The sequence below is a fragment of the Suncus etruscus genome, chromosome 11 (genome assembly GCF_024139225.1).
Source record: "Suncus etruscus isolate mSunEtr1 chromosome 11, mSunEtr1.pri.cur, whole genome shotgun sequence".
NCBI lineage: Eukaryota > Metazoa > Chordata > Mammalia > Eulipotyphla > Soricidae > Suncus > Suncus etruscus.
In genome coordinates, this window is record NC_064858.1 from 86,563,058 (window position 1) to 86,587,387 (window position 24,330).

A 24,330-nucleotide genomic window follows, 5' to 3' on the forward strand; every position below is an offset into this window, starting at 1 on the left:
TACCCACTGTTTGTTTCTTTCTTTTCTTTTCTTCCTTCCTTCCTTCCTTCCTTCCTTCCTTCCTTCCTTCCTTCCTTCCTTCCTTCCTTCCTTCCTTCCTTCCTTCCTTCCTTTCCTTTCCTTTCCTTTCCTTTCCTTTCCTTTCTTTCTTTCCTTCCTTCTTCCTTCCTTCCTTCCTTCCTTCCTTCCTTCCTTCCTTCCTTCCTTCCTTCCTCCCTCCCCCCTCCCTCCCTCCCTCCCTCCCTCCCTTCCTTCCTTCCTTCCTTCCTTCCTTCCTCCCTCCCTCCCTCCCCCCTCCCTCCCTCCCTCCCTCCTTCCTTCCTTCCTTCCTCCCTCCCTCCCTCCCTCCTTCCTTCCTTCTTTCTTTTCTTCCTTCCTTCCTTCCTTCCTTCCTTCCTTCCTTCCTTCCTTCCTTCCTTCCTCCCTCCCTCCCTCCCTCCCTTCTTTCCTTCCTTCCTTCCTTCCTTCCTTCCTTCCTTCCCTCCTTCCTCCCTCCCTCCCTCCCTCCCTCCCTCCCCCCCTCCCTCCCTCCCTCCCTCCCTCCCTCCTCCCTCCCTCCCTCCCTCCCTCCCTCCTTCCTTCCTTCCTTCCTTCTTTCTTTCTTTCTTTTTTTTTTTGGTTTTTGGTTCACACTTGGTGGCAGTCAGGAGTTACTCCTGGCTCTGCACACAGAAGTCACTCCTGGCGGGCACTGGGGACTGTATGGGATGCTGGAATTCGAACTACCATCCATCTTGGATCAGCTGTATGCAAGGCAAATGCCTTACTGCTGTGCTATCTCTCTGGTCCTTACCCACTGTTTCTTACTTCATCATCTTCTTCTTCTTTTTTTTTGTTTTTGGTCATACCTGCAGTGCTCAGGGATCACTCCTGGCTCTACGCTCAGAAATCATCCTCAGCAGGCACAGGGGACCATATGGGATGCCATGATTCGAACCACCGTCCTTTTGCATTAAAGGCAAACACCTTACCTCCATGCTATCTCTCCGGCCCCTCTTACTCCAACTTCTTACAAGCATATCTCAGATCTCAGTTTCCACAAAAATCCATGGCCAATGTAGCCTTTTATTCTTTTTCAGGGGACCTATAAAAGTCAACCAACATGGAAATAGCAGAGTTCCAGAAATTTCTAAAACAGACAAAAAAAACCTTTTCTGTAATGCTGCTTCAAATTTCTTTCTTTTTTTTTTTTTTTTTTTTTTTTGGTTTTTGGTTTTTGGGTCACACCCAGCAGCGCTCAAGGGTTACTCCTGGCTCGATGCTCAGAAATCGCTCCTGGCAGGTTTGGGGGACCATATGAGATGCCGGGATTCGAACCACCAACCTTCTGCATGAAAGGCAAACGCCTTATCTCCATGCTATCTCTCCAGCCCCTCAATTTCTGAAGAATTTTTTTTTTCTTTTTAAAGCCACCTCTAGTAGAGCTTCATGTCCAGTGTTAGGAGTGTGGCAGGTTTGCTTCCATCAGTGTGATCCTTAAGGGGGTCCATGCAGTGTTAGGAATCAAACCCAGGTCTCTAGGCAAGCCATACATGCACTAAGCTCACTGAGCTATCTCTTTAGCTTTCACAAAGATTCTTAGGAAGAAAATCCAGAAAAGGGGTAGAAGCAATTTGGACTCAAAGATAACAACACACACACATAATTATTATTACTGACTTTCTCTATAACAATTTCCTCAAGGAAAACAAAAACCATTTTACTCTCATTCTATAAAAATTTTTATGGTTGCCTGTTTAATTTATATTTATACTGAATCACCACAACATATAGTTAAAAGTTTTTGACTGTTTTGTTTCAATCATACAATGTTATAACACCCATCCTTTAACCAGTGCACATATCCCATAACTAAAGTCCTCAGTTTCCTTCCCTCAATCCTCCATGCCTCTACTGATCTCTCTCCCTCCCTCGCTCTTTTTTTCCTTTAGGCACTATTGCTTGTAATACTGTTACTGATGGGGTATCAGGCATATTACTTTACTCCTTTCAGCACTCAGTTTTTGTTCAGAATGGTCATTCTCAACTATCACTGTCATAGTGGTTCCTGCTCTGTCTTCACTACACTCCCAGTTTTCTGTTTATTTTTAAATCCTGAGTCAGGGACCTGAGTGATAGTGCAGTGGTAGGGCGTTTGCCTGGCAAGTGCTAACCTAGGATGAACCTCAGTTCAATCCCCCGGCGTCCAATATGGTCCCCCAAGCCAGGAGCGATTTCTGAGCGCATAGTCAGGAGTAGCCCCTGAGTGTGGTCCAAAAAAAAAAAACCCTGGGTCAGTGTCTATTGAAGGACAACATATTTATTGTCCTCAAAAGGACAAGAATTGCAGGCCCGGAGAGATAGCACAGCGGCATTTGCCTTGCAAGCAGCTGATCCAGCTGAATCCCGGTGTCCCATATGGTCCCCCGTGCCTGCCAGGAGCTATTTCTGAGCAGACAGCCAGGAGTAACCCCTGAGCACCGCCGGGTGTGGCCCAAAAACCAAAAAAAAAAAAAAAAAAAAAGGACAAGAATTGCATAAGCCTGATTATTTCTTCAGTGACAGTCTCTCCAAATATGAGAACATAAACTTTGATAAAAGGAGGCCATCTTTCTGTAACAGTTGCAGCAGCTATTATTTATTGAACATCAAATGTGTTATAAAAACTAGGGTTAGAGGGGCCAAAGAGATAGCGTGGAGGTATGGCGTTTGCCTTGCATGCAGAAGGACAGTGGTTCAAATCCCGGCATCCCATATGGTTCCCTGCACCTGCCAGGAGCAAATTCTGAGCGTAGAGCTAGGAATAACCCGAGCGCTGCCAGGTGTGACCCAAAAACCAAAACCAAAACAACAAACACCAGGGTTAGAAATGAATATATAGGGGGCCAGAGAGATAGCACAGTGGTAGGGCAACCCAGGATCAACGGTGGTTCAAGTCCCAGCACACATATGGTCCACTGTGCCTGCCAGGTGTGATCACAGAGCCATGAGTAAGCCCTGAGCACGACCAGGTGTGACCCAAAAACAAAAACAAAAAACAAAAAATGTATATAGGACATTACACTTATGTTCATTTTAACAGATTCTAGTATTTAATTTACAAATAGTAATAACGAAAAGGATTTAAAATTTTTATTATTCCATTTTACCCAAACTACAATAAGAATGAAAAGACTTTAAAAATAAGTAAGACAGGGGCCGGCGCGACAGCACAATGGTCGAGTGTTTACCTTGCTTGTGGCCCAGGACAGATAGTGGTTCGATTCCCGGCATCCCATATGATCCCCCCCGGGGCCTGCCAGGAGCGATTTCTGAGTGCAGAGCCAGGAGTTACCCCAAGTGCTGCCAGGTGTGATCCAAAAACCAAAATAAGTAAACAAAAACCAAAATAAATAAAAAAAAAACACAAATAAAAAGTAAGACTGGGTTAAAGCATTAATACAGTGGGGGAAAGACTTGCCTTGTATTCAGCTGACTCAGGAATCTATCCCCGGAACCCCACATGTTCCCCTGGGTACCACTAGTACTTGAGTGCAGGTATTCCTGAGTGCAAAACCAAGAATAAATCCTAAAAGTCGCTGGGTGTGGCAAATAAAAAGGACACACACAGAGAACAAAAATAAGACTGGTAAGAAAGATAGTACTGACTTTAAGGTGCATGACTTGCAGAAGGTGGCTCTGAATGGTTCTGGACACCAAATGTCCCTCAAGCATTGCAGGGGTACAAAAGTGGAGCGATAATACAGTGGGGTAGACTTACCTTGCACATGGCCACCTGGGCTCAAACCTAGCATCCCATAAGAAATGAGAAAGCTAGGGGCAGAAGGTTGATGGTTAGAATCCCAGCATCCCATATGGTCCCCCGAGCCTGCCAGGAGTGATTTCTGAGCATAGAGCCAGGAGTAACCCCTGAGCACTGCCGGGTGTGGCCCACCCCCCCCCCCCAAAAAAAAGAAAGCTAAACAATAAAAGCACTGCTGGAGCCACCGAAGCACTGACTGGGTGGTGGCATTACAGGGCCTGAGAAGCATTTAATTCTAAAGCTTCTAGCAGTGACTGCTAGCTCAATAGTTGGTGAATTGCTAGGAAGGGGCCCCCAGGCCTCTTGAGCACTACTTGGATGGCTGCAAGTACATAAAAAAATTAAGATAAAAACAAAGATTTTATTCTTTTTTTTGGGGGGGGGGGTCATACCTGGCAGTGCTCAGGGGTTACTCCTGGCTCTGTGCTCAGAAATCACCCCTGCAGGCACGGGGAACCATAAGGGATGCTGGGATTTGAACCACCGCTCTTCTGCATGAAAGGCAAACGCCTTACCTCCATGCTATCTCTCCGGCCCCAGATTTTATTCTTATGATTAGAAAAGCACAATAGGTTTCTTGCCCAGGGGCCATGCTAATCTTCTCTGTATCATTCCAATTTTATATATGTATATGTGCTGCCGAAGCGAGCACCACAATAGGTTTCTTTACATTGATATGAAACATATGCAGGTAAAAGAGACAAATTAACTGATAAAATGTATAAATCAGAAATTATTCCTATTAATGCATGGGAGGGGGAAGTCCCAAGCCAAGTGCTTGCTCTAGCTGTATCTCTAGCGACACCCCTGATCAATGCAATAAATTGCAATTTTGTCAAGAGATTTTTTTTGTCTATATAAACTTTGCCTCTAAATTTGTACGGGATTTGTATTTATACTGGATGTATCTAAATCTAATATTTTATTTATTTATTTTGTGGCTTTTTGGGTCACACCCAGCCGCACTCAGGGGTTACTCCTAGATCTTTGCTCAGAAATCGCTCCTGGCAGGCTTGGGGGACCATATGGGATGCCAGGGAATCGAACCCAAGTCCATCCTGGATTGGCCACATGCAAGGCGAACACTCTACCACTGTGCTGTCTCTCCAGCAAAATAATTTTAATAGTTACTGTACCTATTATAGAATATTTATAAAGCTGTTAATTTTTATAATGAAATAGTGCTGTGATGAGTTTTCTTTACCTAAGACTAAACAGGACACCCCCCCCCCAATTTCCTATGATAAATATATTCAAGGGTTTATTTTGTTGTATTCACATCCAGTAGTGCTCAGGATTCAGTCCTGGAAGGGCTTTGAGGGCCATATATAGTGCTTCAGATTAAACCCTAGTCAGACCCATGCAAAGCAAGCACCCTACTGCTGTACTATCTTTCCAGCACCATTAAATAAAATAGCTTTGGAGATAACAAAAGAGTTTCTTCCAGGGACAAGAAATCTTGCGTAATCTTGCCCTTAGAGAACCCTGGTTTGATCTCTGTCATTGCATATAGTTCCCAGAATAGCACCAGGAGTAATTCCTGAGCACAGCTAGGGGTGGCCTAAATCCCAAATGTTTCTTCTTCTTTTTTTTCTTTTTTTTTTTTCAGCCACACCCTGTAATGCTCAGGGGTTACTCCTGGCTATAAGCTCAGAAATCGCTCCTGGTACCTACATGGACCCCTGAGTCTAATAGGAAATACTCTGAGTGCAGAGGCAGGAGTAAGCCCTACACACCATCAGGAGTGACCCCCAAAACAGAAAACAAAGCAAAGATATTAATATTTTGGGGGTTGGCTGGAGAGATAGTACCGAGGTTAAAGGTGCTTACCTTGCATGAAGCTGATCCCTACTACTGAATGGGTCCCTGAGCACAGAAACAGAAGCCCTGAACACCATGGGTCTTTCCTATCCCCCCAGATTATTATCTTTCCTGAAACATATGCTTAAAATATATCCATTTTAAGCATTTTAATATTCCTATATCTTAGAAATTTCCTTACATCTCAACCTGAGATGCATATTCTCTCTCCCCTACTCTCTCCATCACTCTCTCCATCTCCCTTCATTCCTCCCTCCTACCCTTCCTCTATTTTTCTAAATAAAATGTTGACTTCAGATTTAAAAAGCCACAAAATGGTGGGAGTCAGAGAGAGACAGCAGATAGGGTGCTTGCATTGCACACGTTCAACCCAGGTTTGATCCCAGCACTGCCATATATATATTCCTTGAGCCTAACCTGTGTACACAGCCAGAAGTAAGCCCAGAGACATTTTTTGGTGTAAACCCCCAAAACTCACAAAGGAATATCTCTATGTTTTTAATAATAAGTTAAAAGAAGGTAAGAAGGCAGGCCGGAGAGATTGGCACAGCGGTAAGGAGTTTGCCTTGCATACAAAAGGACAGTGGTTGGAATCCCGGCATCACATATGGTCCCCTGAGCCTGCCGGGGGCGATTTCTGAGCGTAGAGCCAGGAGTAGCCCCTGAGCACTGCCGGGTGTGACCCCCCCCCAAAAAAAATAATAAAAGAAGGTAAGAAGGCATGAGGATATTGAATATTTTAGTGAGAATTTGTGACTTAACATTTGGTTTATGATCCAACTTTGTTCAGGGTAAAGTTTATGTAAATTATGTAATTCATGTAAATTTTATACTTTCATAAATGGAAAAAGGACTGGAAAGATAGTACGCACCTGGGTGAGGTTGGCCTTGTTTTTTGGCCTCAGCACCACATATAGTCTCTCCCAAAAGACCACTAGGGGTCACTCCTGAGCTCAGAGCCAGGAACAGCCTTTCAGCAGTGCTGCTGAATGTGGCCCCCAAACCGATTAAAAAGTGAATAAATGGTGCTGAAGAGACAGCACAGCGGTAAGGCGTTTGTCTTGCACGAAGCTGATTCGAACAGATGATGGTTCGAATCCCGGCATCCTATATGGTCTCCCGAGCCTGACAGGAGCGACTTCTGAGGGCAGAGACAGGAGTAACTCCTGAGTGCTGCACGGTGTGACCCAAAAATAAAAACAAAAACAAAACAACAACAAAAAAAGAATAAATGAAAATAAAAGAATACTGCACCATCTTAAAGGGGAAAAGCAGATGATACAAATTTTCAGAAATGAACACTTTCTTTTTCCTTGATATTTCTTTTTGGTTTGGGGGCCACACTGGTGATGCTCAGGGTTACTCCTAGAAGTGCCTGGAGAGCATAGATACTAGAGATTGAACCCAGGTCAGCCAAATGCAAGGTAAATGCCCTACTCACTGTGTCCATATAGCAATGGCACTTCATTTTTGTTATTTTTACTGCTGTTATGGTTTAGGTCTGAACTGGTTCCAGTGATGGCTAACCTTTTTGAGCCCGAGTGCCCAAACTGCTGCACAAAACCAAAGAATTTCCTCAAAGTGCCTGCATGTCAACTAAACCTTAATAACAAGATTTTAGTATCTAAAAATACTTTTTTATTCCCCCCCTCTAAAAAATCTTTATAAATTTTATAAATTTATTAATTGCAGACTTCCCAAGTGCCAGCTGCAAGGCCTTCGCGTGCCACAGCTGGCACACGTGCCATAGGTTCACCATCGCTAGTTTAGGGGCTACACCTGGTAATGCTCAGAAGATACTCCTGACTCAGTTCTCCTAAGATTTCACAATAGACAAGACAGTATTACAGAATAAAAACCAACAAAAGAGGAGCTGGCCCTTGCATATGGCCATTCATGTTCAAGCTCAGCTCAAACTGACATCCTAGATCATTTTTGGTATGGCCCAAAAACAAAACCAAAAGAAACCCTAACAAACTTGGGCCCGGAGAGATAGCACAGCAGCGTTTGCCTTGCAAGCAGCCGATCCAGGACCAAAGGTGGTTGGTTCGAATCCCGGTGTCCCATATAGTCCCCTGAGCCTGCCAGGACCTAATTCTGAGCAGACAGCCAGGAGTAAGCCCTGAGCACTGCAGGGTGTGGCCCAAAAACCAAAAAAAAAAAAAAAAAAAAGAAACCCTAACAAACAAACAAACACACACACACACACACACACAACACACACAGGCAGAAATATCTAGTATGTTGTTCAAAGAAGATAAAAGTAATGGTTGAACCATACTATTGCTCCAGACCCTTCATCAATTTGAAAATTAATTAGATTATGCTTATATTAATTTTAAAAACTCAATATACTCCATAGACCAAAAATTTTCTGAGGAGCTATGTTGATAGGACAGCAGGTAGGGTATTTATTTGCTTTACACAAAGCCATCCTGGATTCAGATCTGGGGAATCCCAGATGGTCCCCCAAACAACACCAGGAATAATTTCAGATTGCAGAGCCAGGAGTGACCCCTAAACATTTCCAGGAGTGGTCCAAAAACAAACGAACATCAGGGGCCAGAGAGATAGTACAGTGGTAGGGTGTTTGCCTTGCAAGCAGCCAACCCAGGACCAATGGTGGTTCAAATCCTGGCATCCCATATGGTCCCCTGTGCCTGCCAGGAGCGATTTCTGAGCAGAGAGACAGGAGTAACCCCTGGGTGCTGCCAGGTGTGCCCTCAAAACCAAAAAAAAAAAACAAACAAAATACCCTATACAAAAACAAACAAACATAAAACACCTCCCAAAAACCCACCAACCCAACCCAACCCTCCACCCCCAATCTCCTCTGGAGCGGAGAGATAGTACAGCATGAAGGGCTCCTGCCTTGTACTTGGCCCATCTGGGTTCAATCCTCAGCACCCTTTTTGTCCAGAATTGTCCCGAAATTACCAGAAGTAATTTCTTATTACAGATCAGGCATTTGTAAGCCCATGTGGGCCACAAAACAAAACAAAACAAAAAAACCCTCTCTTTTGGCTTCTTCAAAAATTACAGATAATCTAAAGATATAAATGACAGCTGTTTAATTTCTAAGTATTAATGGCTAATGTTAAATAAACCATTAACCATTAAGATGACTAGGGCACATCTTAAAAAGATACTAACTTTTGGGGGCCGGAGAGATAGCATGGAGGTAAGGCGTTTGCCTCTCATGCAGGAGGTCATCGGTTCGAATCCCGGCGTCCCATATATGGTCCTCCCGTGCCTGCCAGGAGCAATTTCTGAGCCTGGAGCCAGGAATAACCCCTGAGCACTGCCGGGTGTGACCCAAAAACCACAAAAAAAAAAAAAAAAAAAAAAAAAAAGATACTAACTTTTTTAATCCTTAAAATAAACCCAAAGGAAAAGCACAATTATCTTCATTGCAAATATTTTATGTATGAAGATTGCAAATATTTTATGTATAAAGAACAGAGTTATTCAAGGTCACAGAATCAGTGACTGATATAGGTAGGATTTGATCTTCGGTAGCCAAACTGCTGAGAATCTGAGCATTTGAGCTAAGCTTTGCCAAATAGGAAACTTGTAGCAGACTAGTGGGTGGTGGTGGGCAAAGAAAACACCTGAGAAAATGAGGTGCAAGGGTCCGAGTAATAGCACAGCGGACAGAGCATTTGCCTTGTATGCAGCTGATCTGGGTTTGATCCCAGTATCCCATATGGTCCCCGAACCTGTCAGTATTAATTTCTAGCCCAAAGTAACCCCTAAGCAATGCTGAGTATGGCCCAAAAACCAAAATAAAAATAAAAGAACATGTGGTGCAATTACTTTTATGCTCTCTCTCTCTCTCTCTCTCTCTCTCTCTCTCTCTCTCTCTCTCTCTCTCTCTCTCTCTCTCTCTCCCCTCCCCCCCCTCAGAAATTCCTCCTGGCAGGCTCGGGGGACCATATGGCATGCTGGGATTTGAACCACCGACCTTCTGCATGCAAGGCAAACACCTTACCTCCATGCTATCTCTCCGGCCCATATGCTTTTCTTTTTTGAGGGAGGGAACCTCTCAAGCTCTCAAGTAGTGCTCAGGAGGACAAGGAATCACTCAGCTCTTAGCCCATACTTGCAAGCCTGAGGTTGGTGCTCAAGCTAGTCATGTGATGCTGCTCAGAGGAATATAACAATGCAGGGAAACTAGCTTCTGTATGCAAGGCATGTGTTCAACTCTTTGAGCTAGCTCTCTGGCCTAAGGTATAGTTAATTGGTAGGTGAGAAATAGTCATTAGGGGACAAAACATTAGAATAGTGAGCAGGGCACTTGCAGGGTTCATTCCCCATACCCTAAAGGGCTTCCAGAACCCTCCAGTGTAACCCCTAAGCACTACTGGGTGTGCCCCCCAAATCTATTTTTTTGCAAGATAATACATAATATATTTTGTTTTTAATTATCCAAGAGGGTAATGTTAAACATCTTTGCAAAAATAAATTCTTTTTTTTTTTTTTTTTTTTTGGTTTTTGGGCCACACCCAGTAACGCTCAGGGGTTACTCCTGGCTATGTGCTCAGAAGTTGCTCCTGGCTTGGGGGACCATATGGGACACCGGGGGATCGAACCGCGGTCCGTCCAAGGTTAGCGCAGGCAAGGCAGGCACCTTACCTTTAGCGCCACCGCCCGGCCCCGCAAAAATAAATTCTTAAACTTTTCTTCCTTTCAAAACAAAAAGGCAAAGAAAAATAAATTTGTTTTGCTTTGTTTTGGGACCACAGTCAGTGGTGCTCAAGGGTTACTCCTAGATCTGCACTCAGAAATCATTCCTGGCAGGCTCAGGGAACCATATAGGATGCTGGGATCAAACTCGGGTTGGCTATTTGTATTTTTTTTTTGTGTGTGTGGTTTTTGGGTCACACCCGGCAGTGTTCAGGGGAAACTCCTGTCTCCATGCTCAGAAATTGCTCCTGGCAGGCACTGGGGACCATATGGGAAGCCAGATTCAAACTAATGACCTTCTGCATGAAAGGCAAACGCCTTACCTCCATGCTATCTCTCCCGCTCGGGTTGGCTATTTGCAAAGCAAAAGCCCTACCACTTCTGCTGTTAATCTGCCCCCTACCCCCAAAAAAATCTCTTAAAGAGAAAAAATCTTTCTTCTCCAAAACCTTGATAGTTAGAAATTAAAGACTTTTTTTATTTTTTAAAGATACTTTCAGTTGAAATAAAAAGATCTCTTAGTAATTTTCCCCTTGCTAATGATTGAAACATTTAAGAAAGACTTTAGATCTATCCCACCCACTCTCGAATGGAAGGAAAACTAAGTTAACAAAACTGTCATCTTTTAATTTCAAAGCAGTTTTCTTCCCCCTCAAAGGCTATTCCTGTCCTCAATGCAGACGGGGACCTGCTCTAGTGACGTCAGGACGTCTCCCAGCAACGATTAATGAGGGTTGTCCACCACAGGGGTTTCCTGAAAAGCTAACAAGAAATTATCCACATGTTTGCTGCAATGTCGAGATGCAAAGCTGCAGTGGAGTTTCTTTTAACCCTTATAGCTCCGGTTTCTAATAAGCTTCTAAACAACTTATTCTTCTGGAATGCTTTTGGTTTGCCATAGGATTATCTTCTTTCCCTTCTGCTACTTCTTTTCAAATAAAGTTGGAATTTTGTTAGTCTGGAATATTTATAGCTTTAATAAATATTCATTTCATTTAACTACTCCAAAAATAGAAATGCTTATGGTCTAGAGATGTGCAAGACATGAACAAGTCTCTGGCTTTGATTCCTGATACAGCATGGCCCCCTGAGTATTGTTGGGTGTGACCCCAACAAACATAAAAAAGAAATGGATCGTGTAAACTGAAAGACAGACAATGCTCATCTCACTTTACACACAGAAATGAGAATAAATTAAAGCACAGAGCATAAAAGAGTTATGAGAATAGAAAACAAACCAGCAAGTTCTTCAAGGCATTTTCCTACATATGTTATCCAACCAAATTCACAGACAGGTGAACCTTAAATTCGCCTATGTTAATCTACTGAATCTCCTTTAATTTACTTAATTTTTTCATAATGACTATGGCAAGTCGTCCTCCAGAGATCAAAGATAATGCAGCTGCATAAAAAAAGAACTGGAAACCCAAATATCTAATCCAAAAAGAGATTAAGTTCACACTTACAAGTAAATCTAACAAATTTCTTCCTAAAGCTTTGGTCTAACTCCATACATTCAGAGCAAGAGTTCTATTTCAACTACAGTGACAAGGGATTTTATATAACCACCTATTTTTGAGATCTGAGAAACGGTGTGCATAGCTGCCTGCTTAGGACAAAGCCAAGTAAGACAGAAAAATAGCAAATTCCAAAATTCAATCAGATTACTCATGTATGTAGGTTCCAGAAACCTATTAGCTTGTTTTCAATCCCTATTTGTTTCTAAAAATTTAGGTAATTCACTGGCAGCAGGACACAAGAGGGTTAATCCAGGCATCCTGCTTCAGCAATCCTGACTTTGGTCCCAGCCTATTCAAAAAGGAAACAAAATAGCATCTCTATCATTAATACATTCCAGTTTAGCTTCAACTCTGTTCAATGATACCCAGTTATCATCAAGGATTAGATAGGAGAACGCACCGCTTCAGATGGATTTTTCGTCTTCCTTCTCTTTGTCCCCTCCCTTTCAGAAGAAAAAGACTGCAAACAAAATCACTACGTCACTGGAGATAGAGGGAATCCCATCTCTGCACTCTTTAGAAACCAAGGCCAGCGAACAAAAAAAAAGCCAATCATAAGAAATAAACAAATAACCCAAAAAAGCAGCCATAAACCCACAGGAAATTCTTATGACAACCTAAACACGTCAAAAAAGGACGTTTCGGTTAAAAAGGCTGAACAAATTAATCCTCAGAGGTTCATTTAAAAAAAACATCTCCACAGATATAGCAAAGGCGACATATTTCTTATTACATTTAAAGACTGGGGACAGTTACATAGACAGAGACATAGGACACAGAGACATTCACCAGCGGATGTGGAGAGCCGTGGAATGACACAGTGAAGGATATTTATAGGGGATTCCCTACTTCCTGCAATGTGCGTCAACAGCATCACTAAAGAGAATAGAAATCACCACTATTCTCATAGCTAAGCCTGAATGAAGCATCGCTTCCAGCAGCCATGGAAGAGACAAAATCTAAATAGAGCAAGAGTTCTAGCAAATCCAATCCATTATATTTTAGATGAAAAAATTCAAATAAAATGTCCACAAAAATTCTCACAAAACATACCACTTTAAAATCCTCTGATTGCCCTAGTGTGTAATACTTAGTTGAGCCGGTTAAGATACAAATGATACCTATCTTATCTTTCTACCTTTTTCCCCCTATCCTGTCCGTGGAGTTCAAGGACTTTTACATAAAAAAAAAAAAAAAAGGGAAGGAAAGAAAGAAAAAAAAAAATCATCCAACACTCACCCCAGATGGATCTGCACTTAAACCAACGGCAAGCTCACATTATTAATGGAGACCTCATTGTAAGAATCTGTTCTGCAGGAAGAAATTCTTCTGGGAAACCTGCGCTTCTTTTCCACCCCTGCCCACAGTCCCCTCCTGCCCCTTCACCCTTGAATGAAAGCTACCGAGGCTTACTGCAGCGTCTCCAGCAAGCTCATTTCTATGACAAGCAACCCTGAAGCCGACTATAGCCCAGCTGTTTAGAGGGATGTCACCCACAGCTCTGCCAACTCACATTCTCTCTCGAGCGCGCGCGCACACGCACACGCGCGCACACATGTACATATACAGACACACACATCCTCCTTCCCTCTCACCCTCTCCCTCTCTCTCACATAGAAGAGCACCCCCTTCCACCTCCACCTCCGCCTCTTGCTCTCATTCAGCACTTGGGTGACATGCCAGCCTCCACATTGCTCTGAGGATAGCTTTTAAAGATACAGAAGCAACTGTTTCTACTGCTTCTGTTTAGATGCCAAGGAAGAGTTTTATTAGAGGAGAAGAATTGGTTGGGGATATGTATTCAATTAAAAGTTCATTTTTAAATTGCTCGGCCTTTTTATCGCCTATAAAGCAACTACGCCAAATAAACAGTCTTTGAGGAAAAGCTATTATGCTGAACCTTAAAGAAAGTAAGAACAAACCTAGTTACAGGTAAGTTTTCTACTAAGCTATATTTTAATAAAATCATTTTATTTGGGGGGGAAAAAAGGACAGTACAGTTTGCATAATAACTATTCTTCCTCCCCTACAAACCCCAAAAGGAAGAAAAAAACTGACTAAAAAAAAGTGATAATGAGGAAACCATAAATTTAATTTGTAGAACTAATAAAATTGATTAAAACAGAGGAAGAAACATGCTGATAAATAGCTTTAAACTAAATTAAGTGGCACAAAGGACAGTCAGAATTCTTACAAGTTTGCATAGTTCTGGATAAGAAGACCTAGAATTGATTTTTAGGTCTTAATTTTTTTTTTCTGTGATTTTATTTTGTTTTGTTTTGGAGGGCCATACCAAGAGGTGCTCAGGGCCTTACCTTTGGCTCTGTGCTCAGGGATCATTCCTGTTGGGAATTGGGGGGCCATATGCAGTACTAGGAAATGTAAAAAATATTACCTGCTGTATTCTTTGGCCCTAACATACTATTTTTAATTTATATTGTTCGGTTTGGGGCCATACCCGGCGATGCTCAGGGTTAACTCCTGGCTCTGCACTCAGGAATCAGTCCCTGGCAGTACACTAGGGACCATATGGGATGCCAGGGATTAAATCTGGGTCTGCTGTGTGTAAGGCAAACATCCTACCTTCCAGCTGTACTATCATTCTGCTCGGCCCCACCTCCCCCAATGGAAAGACTTAAGCACAGTGAGTAATAATCTAGCACTACAGAGACTAACGGATATTATAGGTATTACAAGATCTATCACAGCACATATGAAGGGACTAAAGATATAGCTCAGTGTCAGCATATTTGTCTTTTATGCGTGAGACACTGGATTTTATCTCTGGCACTGCAAAACAACAACAAGAAAAGAGTATGATCTGGGCATTCTGATAACAATGGGGAAAAAAGTCATAAGACCAAAATTAGCCACTCATCTAAATGTACATTTGTGTGTATGTATTTGTGTGTGTGTGTGTGTGTGTGTGTGTGTGTGTGTGTGTGTGTGTGTGTGTGTATTCTTATTGCAGGCCAGATACAATACACTGTAAGAATGGGATAAATTTATTAAGGGGGAAGAATGGCAGAGGAGATAAAGATGAGAAGGGGAGAAAAGAGGAAGGGAAAGGAGGAGGAGGAGAAGAATTAATTTTGTCTTTTACTCTGAATGAGGAGAAGCCATTTATGGAAGTTAGAGATCCATTGCGAAGGGCCAAATAGACCACTTAAACTGGATTCTAGCTTTTAGGCTTGATAAGATGATAGACCTTTGAGAGTTTTTAAGCAGAAGAATAATTCTACCTGTATTTCTTTTTTTTAGCCTCCCAGTTTTTTGGGGGGATGGGGGCCCACACCCAGAGACACTCGGTTTCTCCTGGCTCTACAATCAGAAATCACTGCTGGCAGGCTCAGTAGATCATATGGGATGCCAGGGATCAAACTCGGGTCAGTAACAGGTAAGGCAAACATCCTAGCAACTGTGCTATCACAGCCCTCTTCCCATTTTTTGACTTGAGAAAGTTCTTAGAAAGTTAAACCTGTAAAAATAGTACAAAAGTGCTGAAAAGCCAGTGTAGAGGTTAAAGTGCTTGCCTTACATGCAATTGACTTGGATTTGATCCCTGGCATCCCAGATAGTCCCTGAGCACTGCAGGAGTGATCCCTGAGCACAGCGTTAGAGTAAACCCTAAATAATGCCAGTGTGACCCAAACACCCCTTCCACTAATAAATGGTACAACAGTCACCTAGATTCATAAACAAATTTAGTATATTTATAATACCTTGGACTATTTGAGATGGCCTTTGACACTTAAAAACTGTATCTTCTATCATAAAATTCACTGTAAATTATGGGAATAGCAATTGCCTGGAGAGTCAAGTTCCACATGAGCTAATGAGTAAAAATCATGTAGAGTATGCATCTAAATAGTACTACAAAAGCTAAAATGTCTTTGGAATTATCATACACTGACAGCTGAACAGAACTTATAAGCTAAAACCAATTAGGTCATATGTCGACTAAAATACTGTCAGCATTTATTGATGCACCTAAACAATACTTAGACTCCTGTAATTTTAAAAATAAATTACTTGGGGGTGGGGGGGGCGGAATGATAGTGCAGCGGTAAGGCATTTGCCTTGCACGCGGCTGACTCAGGATGGACCTGAGTTCCATTGCCAGTGTCCCATATGGTTCCCCAAGCCAGGAGCAATTTCTGAGTGCATACCCAGGAGTAATCCCTGAGCACACCAGGTGTGGCCCGCCCAAAAAAACCAAAACCGGGGCCGGGAAGGTGGCGTTAGAGGTAAGGTGTTTGCCTTGCAAGCGCTAGCGTAGGATGGACCGTGGTTCGATCCCCTGGCATCCCATATGGTCCCCCCAAGCCAGGAGCGACTTCTGAGCTCATAGCCAGGAGTAACCCCTGAGCATCAAACGGGTGTGCCCCCCCCCAAAAAAAAAAAAACCAAAACCATACCAAAACAAAAAATTAGCTGAGATATAAAGAACACGGATAATCTGAACTTTTATGTGAAAGATGAACAGATACAATAAAGTGACACATATAGTAACTGTTTCACAAGTTTATAGCAGTCATTAAAAAAAAAAGTATGTTACACAATGCGGGCAGCCTCCCTTGTATCTTCCTTTTGCAGGAAGCCTGGCAGCTGTAACCAGGCCCACAAACTCAGTTGCCTTGTTCTTACCAGGCCAGCTCCAAAGACTCCCCCTTCTCTAATGAGATGTAAACCAAGGGGCTGGAGTGGTGGCACTAGAGTTAAGCTAGAGGTAACCCCTGAGCATCAATGGGTGTGGCTCCAAAAAACAAAAACAAAGAGATGTAAACCAAGCTGTGAAAAATCATGGGTACAGCGGCCACTCAGCAGAAAACTGGCCATCTCTGGAGCAGAGGGTGGGCCAAGCCCCCATCTTGCCAAAGCCTCACCTGCTGCATCTCGCACCCAGATCACCATTTGCCTATGGTTCTGCTTCAGTACCTCTCTACGATTCTCTTCAGGGACAACAGACTGACTAAACTTTAGGTACACTGGTTTTTTGGGTATCACCAGGGCTTTTTTGAAGCAAGTGCAGGGTCCCTCCCCTCACATGCTCCTTTTTCCAGGAGGCGAGGCAGCTGACAACACACACCACAAAAGCCTTAGTATCAATAATAGTGCTTTGAATAGTGCTGTGCATTACTTCTTATGGCCACAATAATTTGAAAGCCTTTGTATTTCTCATCAAAACTACAAAGTGGTGGGGCCGGAGCAATAGCACAGTGGTAGGGTGTTTGCCTTGCAGGCGGCCAACCCAGGATGAACCCCAGTTTGATTCCCGGCATCCCATATAGTCTCCCACCTCCCCCCCCCAAAAAAAAAAACAACCAAAACTACAAAATAGGCCTGGAATATAAGCCTAGCATGTGCAAGGCTTTGAGTTCAATCCCTGGCATCAAGTATCCCCATTCTCACCAATGATAGGTAGAGTACTTATTTTTTGCCACACCTGACAGTGCCCACGGGTTACTCCTGGTGGGTTCGAGAGATGTTATAAGATGCCAGGGACCAAACCTGGGCTAGCTATATGCAAAACAAACGCCTTACCCACTATACTGTCAATCTGACTCCTATAGTCCCTATTTAAAATTTAAACAATGGGATCAGAGTGATAGCACAGCAGGGAGGACGTTTGCCTTGCACATGACCATCGCAGGTTCAATTCCTGGTGTCCCATATGGTTCCCTAGCACCTCCAGAAGTGATTCCTGAGTACAGTGCTAGGAGTAACCCCTGAGCGCAGACAGGTGTGTCCCCCAAATTAAAAATAAATAAATAAAAAACAAATCAATGAAATATGAAGATAGTTCAAAGGTCTGAAACAGATATGCTACATGAGGAGACCCTCAGTTCAATCCCAGCACTGCATGGTCCCCAAGTATCATCACATTATCAGGCTCTGCATTGAACCCTCTAGCCCATATAGTCAGGCAATAAGTGTATATGGGTGTGATTGGGGGTGGGGTGGTGCACAATGGGGCATTAAGCACTATTTTGGAGCCAAACCAAACAAAATTATGAATACTATAAGAAAAAACAACAACATTCCATTAATTTATTTTTAATTTTTTTCATTAATTTATTGTTTTACACTATGAAATTGTAGAAATTTCACTTTATATCTCTATATGCTCATAACTGTCATCATCAAAGTTCCAGTGGCATCCTATTTCCAAAAAGATCCCTTTGCCAAAATTTTAAATTGTGAGAGTCAGAGAGCCACACCACGCAGTGACCTGCCAAAACAGACAAACACTCACACAAAAGCATCTAATTTTAACAATAATCTATTAAACACATATTACGTTTTGCCATTTTGAGTGAGGGTAAAATCCTGTTCGCCACCCCTGCCTTTGCTCATTCCTCCATCTTCCCTCCTCTTTTTCCTCAGATAACCACCATAGATTTCGATGAGTCTGGGAGTTAGTTGTGGTTCATGGGCTTTTAGGCCGATTCCATGGTTTCTGACTATTGTGAAAATGTTATGCAAGCTATACACAAAATGGACCTGTTACACTAGCAGAACAAGGGGCTAAGGGCGGAGGTTTGGAATGCAAGCTGGGAACTATGGTGGAGGGAAGTTAACAATGGTGGTGGGAATGGCCCTAATTCACTGTCACTATGTACCTAAAATACAATTGTCAAAGACTTGTAATTCACATTGGCCTCAATAAATTTTTTAAAAATTTTTTTCAAATTAATGTTTTTATAACCTTCAGATAAAGTTTAAGAAGAATATTGATAAATCATATGAAGTTTTCATTTCAATTTTATAAAGTTCTCCATGTTATTTTTCCATAGAAGTTACACAATTTATATTCCCACCAAAAGTATACCAGTGCCTTTTCCCCATTCTCACGATTACTTAAGTTTTTCAAACTTACTTATACAGGCCATTCTTATGGTGTGAGGGGATTTGTCATTGTGGTTTTGGTTGGCATTTCCTTAATAAAAAAGTTATTCTGGGCATTGTTCACACATCTGTGGAATAGCTGTACATTTTCTTTTTTTAATAGATTAATAAATTGGAGTTTATTTACATAAAACAGGATAAAATAAAATTATAATAAAGATTAAGGAATTTTGTCTTCAAAAATAAAGATCAGAGATGCCAGAGTGATAGCATAGTGGTAGGGCGTTTGTCTTGCATATGGATGATCTGAGACAGACCCAGGTTCAATCCCCATTATCCCATATGGTCCCCTGAGTCTGACAGGAGCGATTTTTTTTTTTTGGTACATTTTCTTTGGATAAGAATCCATTCAAGGGCCTGGAGAGATAGCACAGAGGCATTTGCCTTGCAAGCAGCCGATCCAGGACCAAAGGTGGTTGGTTCGAATCCCGGTGTCCCATATGGTCCCCCATGCCTGCCAGGAGCTATTTCTGAGCAGACAGCCAGGAGTAGCCCCTGAGCACCGCCGGGTGTGGCCCAAAAACAAAGAATCCATTCACGGGGCCGGGAAGGTGGCGCTAGAGGTAAGGTGTCTGCCTTGCAAACGCTAGCGTAGGACGGACCCCGGTTCCCTGGCGTCCCATATGGTCCCCCCAAGCCAGGGGCGATTTCTGAACGCATAGCCAGGAGTAACCCCTAAGCGTCAAATGGGTGTGGCCCAAAAACAAAAAAACAAACAAAAAAAGAATCCATTAAGTCTTTTGCTCATTTTTTAGAAATAGGGTTATTTTGTGTGTATAAAGTTGAGTTCTCTCAGAACTTTTTAAAAATATTAATCTTTAGATTTCTTTTAATTTTTTAATTTAATCTTTTAATTTCTGTGTAAAAGCTTCCTAATTTGTATTTTGTATTTTTAGTAAATCATTTGAGAATTATTTATAAATTAATGAATCAAATAATCCTCTCCCTTTCCTTTGTTGTTGCAATGATCAGAGGTCTCGAACTGGCTGGGGTACTTGCCAGGGTTGTTTCACACTTCTCGATGTGATCTTGCACACTTGGTTGTGCTAGGATTGCACAGGATTATGCGAGGCAGTGCCAGAGATCCAACTCATAAACTCCTGCCTACAAGTTATATGTTCTACCATAGTCATACTTGCTCATTTTTTATTTTTTATTTTTTTGGTTTTTGGGTCACACCCGGCAGTGCTCAGGGGTTACTCCTGGCTGTCTGCTCAGAAATAGCTCCTGGCAGGCACAGGGGACCATATGGGACACCGGGATTCGAACCAACCACCTTTGGTCCTGGATCGGCTGCTTGCAAGGCAAACGCCGCTGTGCTATCTCTCCGGGCCCGTCATACTTGCTCTTATAAGACCATTTTAATTTGATCCAGTCCCATTTGTTTATCCTTGCTTGTTCCCTTGCTCTAGATGTCAATGTCGGGGTGGGGGTAGGGATCATCTATGCTTTCTTCTACTTTCTAGTTTTAGTTCTGAAATATCTTTCATTTTGTTTGCTTTTGGTTTGGAGTTCAGGGATCATACTTGTTAGCACATAAAGGACCAAATGTGGTGACTGCATGTCACTAAACTGGGTTCAGCTGAGTTCAAGGCAGGCCCTCAGATAAATCTTTCTTTTTTTTTTTTTTTTTTTTTTTGGGGGGGGGTCACACCTGGCAGGGCTCAAGGGTTACTCCTGGCTCTACACTCAGAAATCGCTCCTGGCAGGCTCAGGGGACCATATGGGGTGCTGGGATTTGAACCACCATTCTTTCTGCACGCAAGGCAAACATCCTGCCTCCATGCCATCTCTCTGGCCCCTCAGATAAGTCTTTAATTAATTTTAAATTAATTTGTTTTGGTTTGATTTCAGGGGTCGCATATGTTCCTGTTCAGGGCTTACTTCTTGGCTGTGCTTAGGGATCACTCCTGGTAGGGCTCGGGACACTATGGGTTGCCAGGGATCAAACCCAGGATGGTTGTGTGCAACGCAAGTGTCTTACCCTCCGTATTATCTATCAATCTCAATTTTGAGTTAGTTTTTGTATATTGAGTTAAGTAGCTAGCAATCATGTGTTTTTTTTTTTAATGTGGTAGTTCTATTTTCTTAATATCCTACTTGTTTTCATTGTTGCTTTTTTTGGAGGCAACATACCTGGTGGGCTCAGGTAACCATGATACCAGAACCCTATCATAGACTAGCTGTTCAGACACCCTTAGCTCTTCATACATATGCACGGTGTCTTTTCCCTTGGTTCTCATTTACTTCACTGGTTTGTATGCCTGTTCTATTTCATTTAGATTTTGTTCCATTATCATAATGTTGTCATTACCATTGCTTTATAATACAATTAAAGTTTGTTGGTTTTTAATTTTTATTTGTGTGGTTTCTGGGCCACATTCGCATGGCTTACTTCTAGCATGTCTGATTTTTGTATGTGGTGCTGAAAGGGAATAGAATTTAGGTTGGCCTCGTGTAAAGCAAGCACCTCACCTGCTGTACTATCTCTCCAGCCCTTGTTGGTTGATTGTGGGTATTTCGGGGAGAGGGGTACACTCTCAGCAGTGTTTCCAGGAGACATATGGTACTAGAGATCAAACTCTGGGCTTTGTACAAGCAAGTACTTAGTCCACACCTGATTCTGAAGGCTTGAAGGTAGGGAGTGTAGCATTTCCCTTTTTTTTCCCCCCCTTGGGTAAGAGGCATACCAGGCCATGCTTAAGGCACCATATATGGGGTGTTAGAGACTGAATCCAGGTCAACTACATGCAACGCAAATACCTTACCTCCTGTTCTATCTCTCCAGCCCCCATTTTTCTTCTTTCCTCTCAACCTTTTTTAATATACCACAAATGAGTACAATCATTATATGTTTATTTCTCTACCTCTCGTTTCGCTCAGTATAATATTCTCTATATCCATCCATGTATAAACAATTTTCATGACTTCATTTCCCTAACACCTGTGTAGTATTTCATTGTGTACATGCTTTATAGTTCCTTTACTGTTCATCAGTTCTCAGGCACTGGGTTGTTTCCAGATTCTAGTTATTGTGAATAATAATAATAGTTTTATTTCTTCTCATAATTTGAATACCTTCCAGTATATTTTTCTTGCCTAACTACATCAACTAGAACTCCAAAACTATGATAAAATATAATGTTCTAGATTTTTTTGTTTGTTTTATTTTGGGTTTTGGGCCACACCCAGTCAATACTCCAGGCTATGAGCTCAGAAATTGCTCCTGGCTTGGGGGACCATATGAGATGCTGGGGGATTGAACCGTGGTCCATCCTAGACTAGCACGAGCAAGGCAGATACCTTAATGCTTGCACCACTGCTTTGGCTCCTAATATTCTAGATTTTGAAAGGAAAATCCTTGAGTATTTTTACTTTTGAATATGACATTAATGGTGGATTTATCATGACTTTTATTACATTGAAATGTTGCTCCTGTATGGATGTGTCTGTATACATATGTATATATATACACCTATACCCATATATATACACATATTTATATATACCTATATATATATATATATATATATATATATATATATATATATATATATCAAGTGAATCTCTTTTTGTTTTTTTGGGTCACACCTGGCAGCACTCAGGGGCTAATCCTGGCTCTACACTCAGGTTCGGGAAACCATATGGGATGCCAGGATTCGAACCACAGGCCTTCTGCACGTAAGGGAAATGCCCTTCCATTGTGCTATCTCTCCAGCCCCAAGTTAATCTCTTTATTTAATTTTATTTCATTCAATGTTATCTCCTTATGTGTTTTTTATTTGTTTGTTTGTTTTTAGGTCACATCTGGCAGCACTCAGAGGTTACTCCTGGCTCTGAGCTCAGAAATTGCTCCTGGCAAGCATGGGGACCATATGGAATTCAAACCACCGTCCATCCTGGATTGGCTACTTGCAAGGCAAATGCCCTACCACTGTGCTATCTCTCCAGCCCCAGCCTTATGAATATTTTTGAGTCGTACCTGATAATACTCTGGGGTTACTCCTGGCTCTGCAATTAACAGGAATAACTTCTGGTGATGCACGGGGAGTAGATGGGATGCTGAAGATTGAACCAGTCATGCATGCAAGCTAAGTGCCCTACCTGAGATACTATCACTCCGGCCTCTTATGAAATTTTGTCTAAATGAGTTGTCCATTACTAGAAATGGTGTGTGAGATTTCCTACAATTATTGTGTTGCTGTTAATATATCTCCAGAGGTTTGTTAATAGTATTCTAGAATCTCAGAGAAACTTCAAAAGACTAGAGAGCATGCTTTACAAATAGGGGGTCTGAGTTTGATCCCTGTCACCACAGGATCCCCCAAATACTGCCAGGTGTGATCTGCTCAAAATTGTTTTGTGTCTTTGAGGATCCATATATTGGGTGCATGTGTACTGATGACTACTACCTCTTCTTATTGTATTGACCCCTTGAATAATAAAATATCTATCACTGTTTCATTTCATATTTTAGCTGAAAATTTATCTTATCTAGAACATTTTCCCTATTTCTCTGCATTGCTGATTTGAAGCACCTTTCTCCACCTTTCTTTCTGAGCTTCTCTTTTTTTCTTTCTGAGCTTCTTTTTTTTTTCTTTCTTTTTTTTTTTTTTTTAATTTTTGGGTCACACCTGGTGGCACTCAGGGTTTTACTCCTGGCTCTGCACTCCAAAATAGCTCTTGGCAAGCTCAGGGAGCCATATGGGATGCCAGAAATTGAACCTGGGTCTGTCCTGGGCCAGTTACGTGCAAGGCAAATGCTCTACCACTGTGCTCTGGGTCCCTCTTTCTTTTTTTTTTTTTTTTTTTTGGGCCACACCCTGTGACGCTCAGGGGTTACTCCTGGCTATGTGCTCAGAAGTCGCTCCTGGCTTGGGGGACCATATGGGACGCCAGGGGATCGAACCGCGGTCCTGTCCAAGGCTAGCGCAGGTAAGGCAGGCACCTTACCTCTTGCGCCACCGCCCGGCCCCTGGGTCCCTCTTTCTAAGGTTCTGTTTGCTTTTATGTCTAATGTGAGACTCTTGTATGCATATTATAGATAGAATGAGGGTTTTTTATTTTTGTTTGTTGTCCAGGAATCGCTCCTGGCTGGCTTGAAGAATCATGGAATGCAGGGGATGAAACCTGCGATACCAGCCTATATGTATGTGTATATGTAATTAATTTGATTTGATTTAATTAATTTAACAATGATTTGCTGTTATTTGGGGCATTTTTGTTATTTTGTTTTGTTTTTAGGGTCACACCCGGAGGTACTCAGGGGTTACTCCTGGCTCTGTGCTCAGAAATCACTCCTGGCAGGTACGGGGGACTGTATGGGATGCTGGGATTCGAACCATCGTCCATCCTAGATCGATTACGTGCAAGGCAAATGCCCTACCGCTGTGCTCTCTCCGGCCCACATTTTTGTTTGTTTTTGTGCTCATGGCTTACTCGTGGTTCTGCACTCCTGGAAGGCTCAGGGATCATACTAGGGTCAGACATGTGCAAAGCAAATGCCTTGCCCACTGTACTATCTCTCTAGCCCCTATACATAAAACACTTTTATTTAAAATTTTTGGTATTCGTTCAGCTTGCTCAATAGCTATGGTTAATTAATTTCTTATG

The 24,330-nt window shown here is 42.3% G+C and overlaps 1 protein-coding gene and 1 non-coding gene across 6 annotated transcripts in view; both read right to left on the bottom strand.

Annotated features, from left to right (window-relative positions):
* The window catches only part of R3HDM2 (R3H domain containing 2), a 183,579-nt gene that overhangs the window by 95,395 nt on the left and 63,854 nt on the right, over positions 1-24,330 (bottom strand). The window lies entirely within an intron of this gene.
* LOC126023757 (U6 spliceosomal RNA) lies at positions 4,322-4,433 on the bottom strand. The gene has a single exon (XR_007500826.1). It is a non-coding gene; the product is annotated as a U6 spliceosomal RNA (small nuclear RNA).